This window comes from Carcharodon carcharias, chromosome 5 (genome assembly GCF_017639515.1).
Source record: "Carcharodon carcharias isolate sCarCar2 chromosome 5, sCarCar2.pri, whole genome shotgun sequence".
Taxonomy (NCBI): Eukaryota; Metazoa; Chordata; class Chondrichthyes; order Lamniformes; family Lamnidae; genus Carcharodon; species Carcharodon carcharias.
Window position 1 is genome coordinate 37,941,085 of NC_054471.1, and position 19,268 is coordinate 37,960,352.

The window sequence follows — 19,268 nt, forward strand, 5'->3', positions numbered from 1 at the left end:
ACACATATGCCTCTTCCCCAGCAGTCCTCCGAGTGCTGGGGAACTCGGTTGAACATGCCTCCTCCTGCTGCAGAAACATGTCTGTGCAGGATCCACCAGATTGCAAACCCAAGCCTGCTCTAGATCTACGACCCATCAAGGTGTGTGCCTCTGTGCTGGTGGACGGTGTGGGTAAGCACTGTGACGGGTCTTCCAGGTTGCTTATTTCCAGCTCTTCAATGGAGGAGCTGTCCTCTTGGCTGGGGGTGAGGACCTGGATGGAGCTGAGGGATTGGCTGGCTGAGGGTGTCGGTCACTTGGCAGAGCTCCCTGTGAACCAAAATAGAGGTAATTAGTGCATGGCAGCAGAGCCAAAAGCAGGAGAAAGAGCACTCACAGTTGCATTGAGGGAGGGATGAAGTGGTGCAGGATCCTCACGAGGGTATTCGCCACCGACCTCACCTTCACCATAGGCAGATCCACGTTCTCACCAGTCAGAACAAAGGCACACTCCTCAAAGTGAGTGAGGGGTTTAATATGGGCCACTCCACCCTGGCCTACGACCTCTCCCTGCTGTTGTGAGTCAGCTTCTCCTGCATGAAAACAGATGGAAAGAGTTTGCGCTGGACATATGGCACCACGTGGAATTTTTTTTAAATTCATTCATGGAATGTGGGCTTCGCAGGCTGGGCCAGCATTTTTTGCCCATCCCTAGTTGCCTTTGAGAAGGCGGTGGTGAACCGCCTTCTTGAACCGCTGCAGTCCATGTGGTGTAGGTACATCCACAGTGCTGTTAGGAAGGGAGTTCCAGGATTTTGACCAAGTGACAGTAAAGGAATGGCGATATATGCTTTGAACTGCCTCCAATGCACTTACATCCTTCGTTAAATAAGGAGACCAAAACTGCATACATTATTTGAGGTGCAATGTCCTATTTAACTGAAGCATAACATCCTTACTTTTAGGTTCAATCCCTCTCATAATAAAGGGTAGCATTCCATTAATTATTTGCTGTACCTGCATACTAACTTTTTGTGGCTCATGTACTAGAACACCTAGATCCCACTGCAGCTCCGAATTATGCAGGCACTCTCCAATTAAGTAATGTTCTCCCTGCCAAAGTAAACAACTTCACATTTTCCCACATTAAATTCCATTTGCCAGATCTTTGGCCATTCACTCAACCTATCTATATCCATCTGCAACCTCCTCATGTCCTCTTCACTACATACTTTCCTACCTATCTTTGTGTCATCTGCAAATTTAGCTACCATGTCTTCACTCCCCTCATCTAAGTCATTGATATAAATCGTAAAAAGTTGAGTTTGCAGTACAGACCCCTGTGGGACTCCACTCGTCACATCCTGACAATCAGAAAAAGACCCATTTATGTATACTCTCTGTTTTCTGCCAGCTAGCCAATCTTCTATCCATGTTAATATGTTACCCCCTATACCGCGCGCTTTTATTTTCCGTAATTATCTTTTATATCGCACCTTATCAAATGTCTTCTGGAAATCCAAATACAGTACGTCTACGGGCTCCCCTTAATCCACTGCGCATGTTACTCCTTCAAAAAACTCCAATAAATTGGTTAAACATGATTTTCCTTTCACAAAACCATGCTGACTCTTCCTTATTGCCTTGAGCTCATCTAAGTGCCGAGCTATAACTACCTTAATGATCATTCTAGTAACTTCCCCATGACAGATGTCAAGCTAACTGGCCTTTGGTCCCTGTTTTCTGTCTCCCTCCCTTCTTGAATTGAAGGGTTATATTTGCTACTTTACAATCTGATGGAACATTTCCAGAATCTAGCGAATTTTGGAAAATTAACACCAACACGCCTACTCATTAGCCGCCTCTTCTAAGACCCCAGGATGTAATCCATTGGGACCCGGAGACTTGCCAACCTGCAGCTCCATTAATTTGCCCAATACCATTTCCCTCATGATTTCAATTTCACCAAGTTCCTTTCTCCCGTTCATCTCCTGATTTGCAGCTATTACTGGAATGTTTTTTGTATCCTCTGTAGTGAACACAGAATCAAAATATTTGTTCATTTCTTCCAACATTTCCTTATTATCTACTATTATCTCCCCACTGTCACTCTCTAGAGGACCAACACCAACTTTGTTTACCCTTTTCCTTTTTAAGTACCTGTGGAAACTTTTGCTCTCTGTTTTTATATTTCTAGCTAGCTTCCTCTCATATTCTAATTTATTTCTCCTGCTTAACTTTTTAGTCATTCTCTGCCATTCTTTATATTCTGTCCAATCATCTGTCCTGCCACTCATCTTTGCAAAGTTGTACGCTTTTTCCTTAAGTTTGACGTTTACCTTAACATCTTTAGTTAACCACGGATGTTGGGTCATCCCCTTAGAACTTTTCTTTATGGTAGGGATGTACTTATTCTGAATACTTTGAAATATCCCCTTAAATGTCTGCCACTGCTTCTCTATTCATCTGTCCTCTAGCCTAGTTTCCCAGCTTACTTCAGCTAGCTCAGCTTTCATCCCTACATAGTTGCCCTTATTTAATATACTAGTCTTCGACCCACTCTTCTCCCTTTCAAACTGGATGCAAAATTCAATCATATCGTGGTTGCTGCTACCTATGGGTGCCTTTACTCTGAGGTCATTAATTAATCCTGTCACATTACACAATACCAAGTTTAATATAACCTGCTCTCTGGTTGGTTCCAGGACATGCTGCACTAAGAAATTATCTAAAAAGCATTCTAAGAACTCCTCATCCAGGCTACCACTTCCAATCTGATTTTTCCAGTTTATGTGTAGATTAAAATCACCCATGATTATTGCCGTCACTTTATCACAAGCACACAATATTTTCTCTTGAATACTTTGTCCTATGCTGTGGCTACTGTTAGGGGGCCTGTAGAACACTCCCACTAATGACTTACTTCCCCTACTACTCCTCATCTCCAACCAAACCGATTCTACATCCTGATCTCCTGAACCAAGGTCATCCCTAACTATTGCAGAAATGCCCTCTTTGATTAATAGTGCTACCCCTCCACCTTTACCTAGCTTCCTATTCTTCTTAAATGTCATGTACCCTTCAACATTTTGGACCCAGTCTTTGTCGTCTGCAGCCACATCCTTGTAATTGCTATCTGATCATATTTATTTACTTCAATGTGGGCCATCAATTCATTTACTTTGTTATGAATGCTACATGCATTCAGATAGAGAGCCTTCAGTTTTGTCTTTTTGTTACCTTTGTAACATCTAGTCTTGACTGTTGATGTATTCTTAGGTCTTTTTCTCTCTGCCCTTCCTGTCACTCTCTGACCCTGATTTCTCAAATTACTATTTTGCTCTCCAGTCTTGACTTGACAGCTTGGATTGCTACCTTTACCCAAGCTTGATCCCTCACTCCTCTTGTTTAGTTTATTCCCTAGTCTACTTCCCTAGTTATGTGATTTGCGAGGACACACGTCCCAGCATGGTTCAGGTGTAAATCGTCCCAACGGTACAGCCCCCACTTACCCCAGTACTGAAGCCAGTGCCCCACAAACTGGTACCCACTTCTCCCACACCAGTCTTTGAGCCACACGTTCGTCTCTCTAATCTCATTTGCCCTATGCCAATTTTCACGTGGCTCAGGTAATAATCCAGAGATTGTTACCTTTGAGGTTCTGCTTTTTAATTTGGTACCTAGCTCCTCATACTGACTTTGCAGAACCTCTTTCCTAGTTCTACCTATGTCATTGGTACCTACATATGCTACGACAACTGGATCCTCCCCTTCCCACTGCAAGTTCCTCTCCAGCTCTGAGCAGACGTCCCTGGCACCAGGCAGGCAACAAAGCCGTCAGGACTCTCGCTCTTTGCTGCAGAGAACAGTGTCAATCCCCCTCACTATACTATCCCGCACTACCACCACATTCCTTTTTGTTCTCCCTGCTTGAACAGCTTCCTGTACCACAGTGCCATGGCCAGCTGGTTCATCTGCCTTGCGGACTTCACTTTCATCCACACAGGTTGTGAGCACCTCAAACCTGTTTGACAATTGCAAAGCCTGAGGCACCTCCCCTACTATCTGCTCAGTCCCATTACCTGCCTTACTAACAGTCACATCCTCCTGTCCCTCGCTGCTGACCAAAACTGATGACCATCTTCTAAGAGGTGTGACTGTCTTCTGGAACAAAGTATCCAGACACTTCTCCCCCTTCCTTATGTTGCGCAGTATCTGCATTTCGGCTTCCAGATCAATAATCCTGATCAGGAATTCCTCAAGCTGCTTACACTTCCTGCAAACATGTTAGTCATGGATCGCCTAGGCATCCAAAAGCTCCCACATCTCTCAGCTGTAACATTACACCTGTCCCACCATTATAACTTTAGTTAATTTACTTTAATTACTTTCTTCCTACATATGTTACAATTTACTGTGTTTATTGAATGCTAGTGCCCCACAAACCGGTACTCACTGTGCTGCTCAACTCCCAACTGTCTCCCACAGGTCTGCTCCGCTCTGCTCTGACTCCCAACAAAATAGGCCTCACCCAAATCCCCTCTGTATTTATAGGCACTGCTCAGTTCCCAACTGTCTTCTACAAGTCTGTTCTGCTCCAGCTCCCAGCAAGGTAGGCCTTACCTGAATCCCTGGTCTATATTTATAGGCGCTGCTCTGCTCCTGAATGTCTCCCACAGGTCTGCTCTGCTCTGACTCCCAGCAAGGTAGGGAGCGCACTACTTTCCTACTATATAGAAGGACAAGTTCAGCAGATACATGGGAACACCACCAGCTGCAAGTTCCCCTCAAAGCTGCTCATTATCCTGACTCAGAAATATATCGCCGTTCCTTCACTGTCGCTGATTCAAAATCCTGCAGCTCCCTCCCTAACAGCATTGTGGGTATACCTACAGCACATGGCCTGCAGTGATTCAAGAAGGTAGCTCACCACCATCTTCTCAAGGGTAATAAATGCTGGCCCAGCCAATGACACCCGCATCCCGTAAATGAATAAAAAAGAACAGTGCAAATTTGAGGTGATTCCGCCCATAATTTATCACCCAGTCAGCAGCTTACGTTTCTGCTTCCCCTGTCATTGTTATATCTATGAATAGTGGAGTTCACAACATTTGCAGCAAGTTCCACAAAAATTGGTTATCCACTGGAATAAGGTAATTTGGCCACTTTACATTTCCTAGTGCAGCCAATGGTAGATAGAGGATGGGGAAGTTATGCCTTATGTTAAGGAGAGCCAAATGTACATATTTCCTCTCACCAACTGTAAGCAGGTGTTTTGAATCATTTTTAAAGTGAGCTATGGCGTGTTTTCCTAAGCCCTCAGTTTGTGTGATTCAATTTACTAATAACTCATAGCGAACTCACATTATGATTAACTCAGATGGTTAGGTTATTTCACATTCAAAACCTGGGGGAGGAGTGTTTTCACAACTTCCCATGCCACTACACGCACATATAGTAAGGGGAGGATTGAAAAAAGAGTTTCACAACTATGGATAGTAACAAAGACCACAGAAAAGAATATTAGTTAATATGATTTCCAGAGTCTGTTAAGTGGAAGACCAGAGGATGTTTCCTTCGTGATTAAGTTCAATCATGATGAGTTCCTGGCTGGAGATGACAGCATGAAAATCCTTGAAATGAATAAACACCACAGCTCAATGGGCTTTCTATGATTTAACCACTTGGCAGCCATTGATCAGAAACATTTAAAATCAAGCAGGCATTGTGAAATTGAGAGATGGTAACTGACTGCTTACTCAGCCAGGTAGCTGGAGTCCTTTTCAATTGATGTTAAAACAGCAGTCTGCCTGTGAGGCCAAAGATGTAATGTTAAAACTGTCCAAAAGGTCAGAGGCTTGGGTCATGTGACATGGTCCATTAATGGTTAATTGCAGCTTAACAATCAATTTCTGTGCTTCTGTCCAGAATTCCATTATTCCTCCCCAGGAGAGAGGGGAGGGGGTTATTGGCATCTCTTCCAGTGTAAGGAGTTTCAATATCTCTCTTTTGTGATAGTTCAGGTTGGGGAGCCGGTTCATCTGCACTTCCTCTGCCTTCGTTGATTACAAGGGGTGAATGCAATGAGGTATGAGATTCCACAGGCTGGGCGAGGAATTCTTTTGTTCTTGTAACTCCTGGTGGTAGCTTCCAGAACAATGGGCAAGACCTGTGGTCATGTGATTTGTAGCAGCCATCTTTTTTGTTCAGCAGAAAGTCCATTTTTTTAAGCCTAGCAAAAGAATAAAGTGTTGGATTTCTTTTCATGTCTTATGGACCCAACATTTGAATTGGTGAAAAACTATTCAGGCATAGCTACATTTTATATTCATCTTAGCTGTTTGTTTTACACATAAAAACAAACTCTGCAATAAGTTGTATAGAAATGAAGTGATATTTAGAAATATGTATAAAAGATTATAGTAGGATATGATATAATGTAACATACATATAAGGTTCATCACCAACCAACCTTCTAATTTTTTATGGATTTGTTCTAAGTATATGGGCCCTTTAAGTTTTAACTTAGAGGCCAACTTGTGTGCAGACTGTGCAGGAATTTTCAGGTTGCGGCACAGACTTGAGAGAACATTGTTCATCACTGATGAGCTAAGAAGTGAGGGTTTAATTGGAATACCCAACCCCACTGTTGCCAGACTGTGATCAGCCAGCATAATACTGAGTAGCAATCTGAGATGGGACTTCCCTGGCCTCTATGCTGCATTGTGACAGAGGGTCATGCAGTTACCCTAGAATCACTCAGGAAGCAACTTTCAATTGGTTTAAATTGAGACAAATTTGATTAATTACTTTTCCATTCCATCCTATCCTGCCAAATATGCGTACTTTCCTCATAAATTACAATTCTTACAATAGTCTGTTATATTACAGGGACAGAACAACAGCAAGTAAAATTTCTACAATTTGTAAACCGTCTTTCAGCTTATACAGAGACCCTGGTTCGGTGGACATAATGATACACAACAGGCTTGTGAGAAAAGTTATTGCTCATGGAATAAAAGGGACAGGAGCAACATGGATACAAAATTGGCTGAAGAGTAATGGTCAATGGATATTTTTCAGGCTGGTGGAAGATTTGGAGTGGAGATCCCCAGGGCTTGATATTGGGACCCCTGCTTTTCCTGATATATATTATTAATCTAGATCTTGGTGTGCAGGGGACAATTTCAAAGTTTGTGGATGATACGAAGCTTGGGAGTGTTGTAAACTGTGAGGAGGACAGTGTAGAACTTTAAAAGGACATAGACAAATTGGTGGAGTGGGCAGATAGTTGGCAGATGAAGTTCAATGTGGAGAAGTGTGAGGTGATGCATTTTGGTAGGAAGAACATGGACAGACAATATAAAATAAGAGGTGAAATTTTGAAAGGGGTGCAGAAGCAGAAAGACCTGGGTGTATATGTGCATAGATCATTGAAGGTGGCAGGACAGGTGGAGAGAGCAGTTAATAAAGCACATTGTAAGTATCCTGGGCTTTATTAATAGGGTTATAGCGTACAAGAGCAAGGAGGTTATGCTGAATTTATATAAGACACTCGTTAGACCACAGCTGGAGTATTGTGTGCAGTTCTTGGTGCCACACTATAGGAAGGATGTGAACACATTGGAGAGTGTGCAGAAGAGGTTTACAAGAATGGTTCCAGGGATGAGAAACTTCAGTTACGAAGATAGATTGGAGAGGCTGGGACTGTTTTCCTTGGAGAGAAGCAGGCTAGGAGGGGATTTGATAGAGATGTTCAAAATCATGAGGGGGCTGGACAGAGTAGATAGGGAGAAGCTGTTCATCCTCATAAAAAGATCAAGAATGAGAGGGCACAGATTTAAAGTGATTTGCAAAAGAAACAAATGTGATATGAGAAAAAACTTTTTCACACAATGAGTGCTTCGGGTTTGGAAAGCACTACCTGGAAGTGTGGTGGAGGCAGCTTCAATCGAGGCGTTCAAGAGGACATTAGATGATTATCTGAATAGAAACAACGTGCGAGGACACGGGGAAAAAGCAGGGCAATGGCACTAGGTCATAATGCTCATTTGGAGAGCCGGTGCAGACACGGTGAGCTGAATGGTCTCCTTCTGTGCCATGGAATTTCTGTGATTCTGTGATACTCTTTGAAAAAGACAAAAAACACAGAATTCTCCTGGACGATATATTTATCCTCCAACAAACATGGATTACTGGGTTGTCTCATTATTCATTCATTTCCTGTTTGTGTATTACTTTGTTATCACAAATTGACTAAGACGTTTGCCTGCATAACGTAGATTGCACGGCAACAGTAATTAATTGCTTGTGAAGCACGTTGGGATGGCCTGAGGACACACTATATAAAGGCACATTCTTTCTTTAGGTGGCAGCTGCAAATCAATTAGTAGCAGGCTTTTCTCTGAGTCCGTGGGTTGAATCGTGCCACCTAAAAACCGGTGGATTGGGGTGGTGAGAGAGATTAAAATGTAAAATATCTGGAACAGAAACCAAACTTGCCTTGCACATTCCCACTTCCAGTTTCAACTGAGGCCCTATGAGGACCAGCCTACCAATCTGTTCATGGGAAGTGGGTCATTTAAATATTATAATGAGGGTGCATGCCTTCATTTTAATAGTCATTCTATTTTTAACCATAGTGGCCGGGATTCTCCATGGCAAGAAGGACTGGGTCCATGAGGGAGCTGCCTTTATAAAACTGCTTATGAGCTAGGAGGAACAGGAGTGTTTCCTCAAGGCCCAGCAAGTTATCCAGTAAACAACCACCCCCTCCCACCTTGCCCCCTCATGTGACCTGTCTACTCCCTGATCAGTAGTGGGTTCCCTGGACCACCATTGGAACTCAACCTCCACAATGGATCATCATCATATCCCCTTGTCCTCAGGCATCACTGAGACTCTGGATTACTACCTGAGTCACGAGCAATTGGCATTGAGTAAATAAGAGAGTTGAAAGCGTAACTCAAAGATTGGTTTGGAAGAAATGGATTTTAATTCATGGGACAGTGGCACAAGTACTGGGGAAAGAGGGAGCCGTTCCTTTAGAATGGACTTCACTTGAACCAGGTTTGGACCAGTGTCCTGGTGGATTGAACAGCTAGGGTTGTAGAGAGAGTTTTAAACTAAACAGTTGTTGGGGGGGGACGGTGGGAGTAGTACAGGTGAGGGGAAATTTGAAAGTTAAAGAGAAAGGACAAGGCAACAATAGATAACAATAAGGATAATGATAACCAGAGTGTGACAGGAAGGGTTAGAGCATAAAAACACAAGACGGCAGCAGCAAAAAGTGTCAAAATAGGGAAGATGCTAAACAGATAGAATTAAAGTCTCTTTATCTGAATGTATGCAGCATTCATAATGAGATGAATTGATGGCAAAAATAGAAATAAATTGATATGATATAGTAGCCATTCCAGAGAAATATTTGCAAGTTGACCAAGGCTGAGAACTGAATATTTAAGGGTATTTGACGTTTCAAAGGACAGGAAGAAAGGAAAAGGAGGTGGAGTAACCCTGTTCATAAAGGATAGGGTCAGCACAGTAATGAGAAATGACCTTGGCTCAGAAGATCAAGATGCAGAATCAGTTTGCGTGGAGATAAGAAATAGCAAGCGAAATAAGTGGGAGCAGTTTATAGGCCCCCTAATGGTAGCTCAACTGCAGAACAGAGTATAAATGAAGAAATAATGTGGGTTTGAAAGAAAGTACTGCAATAATCGTGGGCAATTTCATATAGATTGGACAAATCAAATTGGCCAATGTAGCCTTGAGGAGGAATTCACAGAGTATATTTGGGAGAGTTTCTTATAACAATATGTTCTGGAACCAACCAGGGAAGAGGCTATTTTAAAGCTGGTAACATGTATTGAGCCAGGATTAATAAATGATCTCATAGTAAAGGATCCTCTAGGGAAGAGCTTCATGTCATTCAGAAATACTGTAATCTATCTTTCTTACTTCTAAAGTACAATACTTCACACTTGCCCACACTGAACTCCATCTATCACAGTTTTGGAAGCTCACTCAATGTTGCTTTGCATCTTTCTGCTCCCATCTACCCCATTCACTATGCCACCTAACTTAGTGTAGTCAACAAATAGAGATTTACGGTTCTGTATTTCTTCATCTAAGTCATTTATAAATATAGTGAAAATTTGAGGTTCCAGTACAGATTCCTGTGGGACACCACTAGTCACATCCTGCTAATGAATGAATACTCATTTTCCTAGCTTATTGCCTTTAACCTCCTAACCAATTCACTATCCAAAGTTCATTCCAAAGCTGCTCAGTATTTGCAGGATTTTGTGTTTTTATTTCAAGTAAAATTTTAAAAAGACTTGCATTTATATAGCGCTTTTCACAACCATCAGACATCTCAAAGAGTTTTATAACCAATTAAATACTTTTTGAAGTGTAGCTACTGTTACGATGTAGGAAACACAACAGCTAATTTGCACTTAGCAAACTCCCACAAACAGCAATGTGATAATGGTCAGATAATCCAGCATCCATAGTATTGTTGTGTCCCTATCCAAAAACAATAGGTTGTCTCCCATTTCATTTTTATAAACCGTCTTTTATGTGGAATCTTGTAGGGTGCCTTCTGAAAGTCACATTAAATAACATCCATAGATACTCCCTTTATCTACCACATTAGTTACCTCCTAAAAAAGTGTTAAATAAAAAGGGTGACTTTGTTAGAATTTGAAGAGAAAGGTGTACTAGTCAATGTATTTGTTGCTACAATTGCACAATGTGATTTTAACCTTGTCACTTTCTCACCAAGAACTTAAATGCTTCATACTTCCTCTGGTCATAAATATCTGTTCGGCAACATTATATAACAGGAATGTCACTAAATTATTCTGTAAAAACAATGCATTCTTGATGCCCATTGGTGCACACAATTCGTGCCTTAGCATGCCCAATCATCAACAGTTCATGTCAAAAGATAACAGAATTTATTTACAGATCATTTTGTGATGCACATAGCAACTGTGTTCTAAATCTTCCAAATTTTACAGGTATAGATTTCTAAGTAGCTTGCCTTTAGGGGAGTGCTTCAACATGGTTCCCACACATACTGCATGCCCAGTTGAATTATTTTATGGTGAAGTGTTACTTTCAAAACGTGACAAGGTTTAAATCACATTGCAATATTTGCTGTAAATGCATTCACATTTATATAGAATTTTTTTCCCTTCATTTTAACAAAGTTAACTTGTTTATTTGATGCCTTCAATAAGATAATGAATGCTGTCACTTCATAGTGACAGTAATTTTTTTATTTATTCACAAGGTGTGGCCATTGCAAGCTATACCAGCATTTATTGCCTATCCCTGGTTGCCCTTAATGAGAGTAGTGAGCCACTTTCTTGAACCCCTGTAGCCCGTGTGGGTAAAGGTACTCCCATAGTGCTGTTAGGTATAGATTTCCAGGATTTTTGACCAACAAAAATTAGGGAACAGCGATATAATCCAAGTCAGTTCAGTGTATGACTTGGACAGAACTTGGAATTGGAGATCTCCCCTTGCACCTGCTGCCCTTGTCCTTCTAAGTGGTAGAGGTTGCCAGTTTGGGAGGTGCTGTCGAAGGCAATTTGTTGAAGTGCTTCTTGTAGATGGTATACAGCTACCATGTGCCGGTGTTGGAGGGAGTGTTGATCTAGTGAGCTGGATAGTTTTGAGTTCTTGATAATTGCTGTAGCTGCACTTACTAGGGCAAGTAGATAGTATTCCATCACGCTCTTGTTCTGTGCTTTGTAGGTACTGAAGGACTTTGTTTGGGGAGTAAGGAGGTGAACAACTTGCTTTAGAATACCCCACTTCTGACCTGCTCTTGTGGCTGCAGTATTTATATGTTGGCTTGTCCAGTTAAATTCCTGGTCACTGCTGGGCACCAAAATGTTGACATTGATGTATTCAACCATGGCAATGCCAATGAATCTCAAGGCGACTCTCTCTTGTTGGAGATGATTACTTGCCACTTAACAGTCCAAGCCTCAGTATAGTCCCGGTCTTGTTGCATGTGGGCAAGGATTATTTCACTATCTGAAGAATTGTGAATTGGCTGAACACTACACAATCATCAGTGAACATCCCCACTTCTGAACTTTGGAATGACGGGAAGGTCATTGATGAAACTGTTGAAAATGGTTGGGCCTAGGACACTGCTCTGTGGAACTCCTGCAGCAATGTCTTGTTGCTGAAATGATTGGCCTCCAACAACCACAACCATCTTCCTTTGTGCTAGTATGGCACCAGCTAGTGGAAAGCTTTCCCCCCGATTTGCACTGACCAACTAGGGCTCCTTGATGCCAAACATGTTTGAATGCTGCTTTGATTCAAGAAAAGGAGAGAGAGAGAACAGGGATTACAGGTCAGATAGCTTGACATCAGTCACTAAGGAAAAGCTGGATCCCATTATTTAGGAACTCTTAAAAATATATTTAGGACAAAGTTAACATGGTTTTGTGAAAGAGAAATCATGTTTGACAAATTCATTTGAGTTTTTTGAGGATGAAACGAGGAGGGTAGATTAAGGGGAAGCAAATGTAGTATACTTCGAGTTCCAAAAGGTGTTGTGTGACACCTTATCACAGTAAAGGTTAATATGCAAGATATGAGCTCATGGAGTTGAGGGTAATATACTAGCATGGACAGAGGATTGATTAATGGACAGAAATCAGAGTAGAGATAAATGGACAATTTTTCAAGATGACAGGCCATAACTAGTGGAATACTGCAAGGATTAATGCTGGGCCCTCAGCTATTTACTATCTATAGTAACGGTTTAGACGAAGAGACAAAGAGTAATGTATACAAGTTGGTTGACGTTACCAAGCCAGGTGGGAATGTAAGCTATGAGGAGGATACAAGAAGGCTGCAATTAGATATATATACAGGTTAAGTGAGTGGGCAACAAGATGGCAGATGGAGTACAATTTGGAGAAATGTGAGGTTATTGAAGTTATTGAGGTTATGGGGAGGTGGTAGCAAAGTGGTATTGTCACTGAGCTAGTCTTCCAGAGACCCAGAGCAATGCTCTGGGGAGCATGGTTTGTATTCCGCCACAGCAGATGGTGAAATTTCAATAAAAATCTGGAATTAAAAGTCTAATGATGACCATGAAACCATTGTCAATTTATGTAAAAACCCATCTGGTTCACTAATGTCCTTTAGGGAAGGAAATCTGCCATCCTTACCTGACCTGGCCTACAAGTGACTCCAGACCTACAGCAATATGGTTGACTCATGCCCTCTGAAGAAGGGCAATTAGGGATGGGCAATAAATGCTGAGCTAGCCAGTGATGCTTACATCCCATGAAATATTTTTTTAAAAAATCACCTTGGTAATAAGAACAGAAAAGTAGAATATTTTTTAAAAGGCATGAAACTTCTAAGCTGTAATGTTCAGAGAGACTTGGGTGCATTCGTGCAAGGAATCAAAGCTAGCATGCAGGTACAGAAGCAATTAGGAAGGCAATTGCAATTTGGCCTTTATTGTAAGGGGATTGGAGTACAAGAAAAAGGAAGTCTTGCTAAAATTATAAAGGGCTTTGGTGAGACCACACCCAGAGTACTGTGCATGATGGGGAGGTGGTGGCATAGTGGCATTTTCACTGGACTGGTATTCCAGAGACCCAGGGTAATGCTCTGGGGACCTGGGTTTGAATCCAATCACAGCCGATGGTAAAATTTGAATTCAATAAAAATCTGGAATTAAAAGTCTAATGATGACCACAAAACCATTGCCAATTGTCATAAAAGCCTATCTGGTTCACTAATGCCCTTTATGGAAGGAAATCTGCTGTCCTTATCTGGTCTGGCCTATGTGTGACTCCAGGCCCACAGCAATGTGGTGGACTCTTAACTGCCCTCTGAACAAGGGCAATTGGGGATGGGCAATAAATGCTAGCCTAGCCAGTGATGCCCACATCCCATGGGCAAATAAATAATAAAGTTTTGTTCTCCATATTTAAGAAAGGATACATTGGTACAGTGAAAGTTCCTGCTCTGAGAGGGTTGTCCTATGATGAGAGGCTGTGTAAATTGGGCTTATAGAAGAATCTATTTCTTGAGGTCCTGTTCCTTTGTAAGCTGGATCTTTCCCCTCTCCTCTTTTTTTCTGCTCCAAAAATGTTTCTTATCGGAAACATGGGCCCAGGTCTTCCGGTCTCCAGATAGTCAAAGACTAGACAAAACCCTCAAGATATGCTATGGGACCCCTGGGAAGTTCCAAGGCAATGACTCTGTGGGAATTGCCCTGGAGGTTTGAGCTTCCGATGGGCGATTCCCCTGCTCCCTGGGACCCTCCAAAATGTCTCCACCTCTGAGTTACAGCCAGAGACTTCGGACAGTTCCAACATTCTTACCAGGATAGCTACCCAGGAAATGTTACATGGATTAAAGCCTGGTCTAACATCTGGGCAACTATACAACTGTCCTGCCAATCATACTGACCACCCTCAACTCCCTCATTGATCCCCGACTTTGTCCCTGAACCCACCGACTCACCTTGACCTCTGACTCTCCACTGACCCCAGACTCTCCTCGACCCTCCAACTGTTCCCCCAACGCCCTCCCTTCCCCCATCCCGTCTACACCCTAACTCTCACCTGGTCACCTAAGTGCCCCTAACCCTCTGACTACCCCCACCACCCAACTCCCACCTGACGCCCCCCGAACCGATCGGACCCAACCTTACCACCCAACACCCCCCTAACCTGACCTTACTCACCGCTATACCCTTTATCCACTTACCTTAGCCACCCTATCCCTTTACCTGCCTATCCCCTTACCCACTTATCTTACCCACTCTATTACTTTACTCACTCCACCCCCTTACCCACCCTATGCCCTTACCCACTTCCTTACTCACCCTATTCCCTTATCCACCTGACCTCTTACCCACCCTGCCCACTTACACACTCACCTTCTCTCCATAGCTTTTCAAAGAAGCCTCGGGACATTTAAACTTTTTACTTACAAAATACAATGCTTAAAAAGAGGGTGTAGTTTCTGCGCAGATTCTCACTATTGTGCCCTCTGAGGTTTCCTGCGTGAGTCAGTTCTGCAGGATCCTCTATCTGCCCTGAAATATCGGAGGAAGGTAAGAGTGCATTTTTTTTGTCCATTCAGGTTTGGCAAAAGGACTTTCAACCTTGAACGAAAGATTTGGCTGTGGTTTCTGTCATGTGACCAGAGTATCTGAGTATTTTTTTTGGATGGAGCAAACACCTGCTCCGAGAATCAATTTAATATATGGTCCCCAAGGGACATTTCAGCCATTAAACTGATAAGACAGATACTACACTTGATCTAAGCCAAAAGGTCGAGAAGCAATAACGCATATCATCCTTGCGCAGAGACAATGTCAATCTTCTCACAAATGGTTTCTGATAATTAGGCCATTGTCAAATGACGGATTCCGAATTTCGCCCATTCACATATCATTGTGATAGAATAGGGGTTTTTCACACCCATTCATTGGAATTGCACTCTGAGCCAAAAAGTCTTCAAGAAGCACTCTAAGCTCGTTTCTTTAATTATTTGGATAAAGGCAGTCATTAATCCACAGAGAAAGCCTGCTGCATATTAATGACTTCTCCGTGAGATGTATGTCCCGAGAGCTTGTTTGCATTTTAATGTCTTGTGCAGACAGGAAGATCAGCTCCAGGGCCTTGTGTAGTTCTATGTATATTGACACCTGACCTTTCATCTCTATACTGCTATACTCCTTAAAGATAGCATGTACTGCTTTGAGCTAGTCTGAACTCTTAAAGGGGAGGTACATTGTGTCTGCAGCAGGTGCTGGGAGTCATGGTTGAAGAGAATCTGATCTAAAAAGTAAGGGCAAGAGTTTTGGATGCCTTCGGAGGCTTTGGCGGAGGAGGTGGAGCACAAGAGAGCTGTCATCTATCCTCTAGGACCAGAAGACCCTCCTGACACATGATCAAAAGGCAGGGAGAGCAGATAGCTGTGGAGGTCAATGCCAGCAGTCAAGCCCCACCGACCTGGATGCAGTACCACAAGAAGTTCAATGACCTCACGAGTGGTCAAGGTCAGTAAATACTTCTTCAAATGCCATACTTTACCAATTGCACCAGTAACCTCAGACACTGTTCAAATCACACATCACGCACCTATCAACAATCTCAATTAATCAGGCCTCACGGCTAATATTCATATGCTTCACTTCATTCTCACACACTTAGCACTGCTACAAGCCTCACATCCACATCTCAAAGTTTGCACACACTGCTATCTTAAGAACCACATCAACAAAATACACGGCATCACACTCACTGAAGCACTTATCTCCTTTTTTCAGGAAAACTGTAGGTGCACAACTGGAGATAGCAACACAACACTGAAGGGGTTCAGGTGTCCCTGCATGCCCTAACCCTGATGGAGGAGATACTGCTGGATGTTATAGCAACGCCCATTGCTTAGGCTGTAGATAGTGGTGGAGCTGAAGGCATCAAAGATGACAGTTTCCTCATACCTAAACCTCCTCCTCACATCCCACTTCTCCTTCATCCCACAACCTCTTCTGATTTACAAGCTGCAGATGAGCTAAGCATGCAACTCTTAATTTTTCCCCTCCCTGTAATTCAACCTTACCCCTGTGCCTTTTTCCTTTCATATACACATGAGGTGAAACCTAGCCAGGCACTGGTGGAACACCAGGAAGAGACGGATATAGGAGATACATCACCATCACTTGTTTTCACACTTGCGGGCACCAGCTCAGTTACTGACACTGTGCGTGTCTTAAGTAGATAGATCAGAGGTGGAATCTGCATGTGGTGAGACATCTGGCATGAATGGGCTGCAACAAGCTCAGGGACATGAATGTCGTAGGTGTCAGCTCACTGGAGGACAATGTCAGGAAGATATAATAATGTTATTGGAATTTATTGTAAAATTATGGTATCTGTGTCTATATATATATATGATATATATATGTGTTATGTGTGTGTGTGTGTGTGTGCAAGACAGATTTAATGACTTAATTGGGTTAAAGGCAGCTGGACTGATGGCTTTGATGTATTGGAAGATAAGCCAAGTTTGAAATGTTAAGTAGGTAAACACGCGGGAAGTTTAGAATGTAAGGTGTAAAAGAACATTTGCATTTTTAAATAAACCAGACCAGGTTCTTTTCAAAGCAGGGGTGAAATGTGTCACCTAGCCAGGTGAAGTTCAGAAACAGTGGGCTTGCTGGCTCGGCAGGGCAGTCAGGAAGCCAACTGCCGCCCGTGATCGGCAGCACACCATGATTTCACAGTGCCAATTAAGGCCCGCCCAGCGTGAAAGATGGCTGGGGAATCTGCGAGATGGGGCAGGCAGGGTTAGGGGTGGGAGCATGATGTCTGCCGGGTCCAATGGCGACCTGGTGGCTGATTCAAAACCGGACCATAGCCCCTGGAAGGCTGCCACGGGAGGACACTGAAGTCTCCATGAATCCAGTTGCGGTTGGACACGGCAGGCGGAAGGGCAGGTCGGCGGGGCAATCGGCCCCACGTTTCTCATCCAAGAGAGAAACCCTTGTCTCCAGAGACAGGAGAAGGAGGCCCCCCCCCTCCCACCCCTCCCATCTCACCAAAAAGGCCTGGGAGGAGGTGGCATCCAGGCTAAGCAGCCACAACATGGTGAGGCACACGTGGGTGCAGTGTCGCAAGCATTTCACGATCTGCTGCAATCAGGAAGGGTGAGTACCATGTTGGCATGGGTCACCTTGTAGAACAGTTAAGAGCTGCCCATCCCTCTGTGGGCCTCAGAGGTGTTAGAGTGTGAGTGGCAAATGTCAATGAGGCAGCAGCTGGCTAAGGGGGTGAGCCCTGGCTGCTAGGACTGAGTGCCTTGTGGCTCCAGAGTCACGAATTGGCTGAGCCCTGCGGGGTGTTCCTCAGGTGGGATTGGCCAGGCTGCAGTGGCGCTGCAGATAGAGAATAGACTAATCAATGCTCCTCTATGCTTTTAGGAGAAGACACCCAACAATAATATCGAGAGGTTGCGGACTGGCGGGGGACCCCCACACCTCCTAATCCTCAGGCGTTATGAGCAGGAGGTCATGGAGCTGGAGAGGTGCCATGCACCTCGGTCAAGTGGCCACAGTGAGGTTGGGGTGCCAGACAAAGGTAAGAGTGCAGTGCACTGAGGTGAGAATGCTGGCTTTTGCAACCATTCTAGTGTAGTCTTTATATTGATGTGAGCCTCGAACCTGGAATCCCCATTGATAACCGAAAGACGAGGGCACCATGATGCATATCTCCGTCTCATCAGGGTGCCTGGCATGCGCAGTAACAGTGTCATGACTTAAATTAATGACATGTCCTTCTTGTCCCTTTTAGGCTCACCAGCAGGCAGTCGCAATGAGAAGCCTGAAAACCCACCCCTGAGGACCACAATGCTGAGCGTGCACATGCATCACACCCGCTCTCTCAAGCAAGCACCAACACAGATACCAGCACCTCGGTGGGCATAAGGTTGCTGTCTGGTATCTCGGTGCACATTGGTGAGGGTACGTCACATTCGCTTGGGGTGCAGGCAGAGGCAGAGAGTGCCCAGGGCACTGGCAGTCGGAGGACTGCTGGGGACCAGGACCATGCTCAGTCAATGGCTGATGATGGGCCCCTGGAGTCGTCAATTAGGCAGCAGATGCTGGTCCAGCAGGGTGTGCGGGAGGATTTAGCAGAGATACATGAGGGAAATGTGTGCCATGGTGTCCATTGCAGAGGAGCCCATGCAGAGCATGACCACTGCATTGACCCTCATGGCTGAGCGCAATGCCTCCTCCATGGACTGTCTTGGAGACACTGCTCCAGGGACTCAATCAGGGATCCCTAAGGATGCACTCGGACCTGCAAGCCCACAGACCAGCAATGACATCAGCTGGTCAGTATCAGTGTGGGAGATGGATTGGGCACCCAGTAGCCCAGCTAGGCGCCTGTCTATCAACGGTGAGCAGAGAGGTCCAAAGCGACCTCACATTGGTGCATGAGCTAAAAACAAAAAACTGCGGATGCTGAAAATCCAAAACAAAAACAGAATTACCTGGAAAAACTCAGCAGGTCTGGCAGCATCGGGGGAGAAGAAGAGAGTTGACGTTTCGAGTCCTCATGACCCTTCAACAGAACTGGCTGAATCCAAGGAGAGGGGTGAAATATAAGCTGGTTTAAGGTGGGGGGGGGTGGTTGGGTGGGGGGAAAGAAGTGGAGGTGGGTAGTGTGGTTGTAGGGACAAGCAAGCAGTGATAGGAGCAGATAATCAAAAGATGTCAC

General features: G+C 43.9%; 1 pseudogene; it reads right to left on the bottom strand.

Moving 5' to 3' along the window:
- Positions 1–15,153: 15,153 nt before the first annotated feature.
- On the bottom strand, positions 15,154–15,328 carry LOC121278500 (annotated as a pseudogene).
- Positions 15,329–19,268: the final 3,940 nt, after the last annotated feature.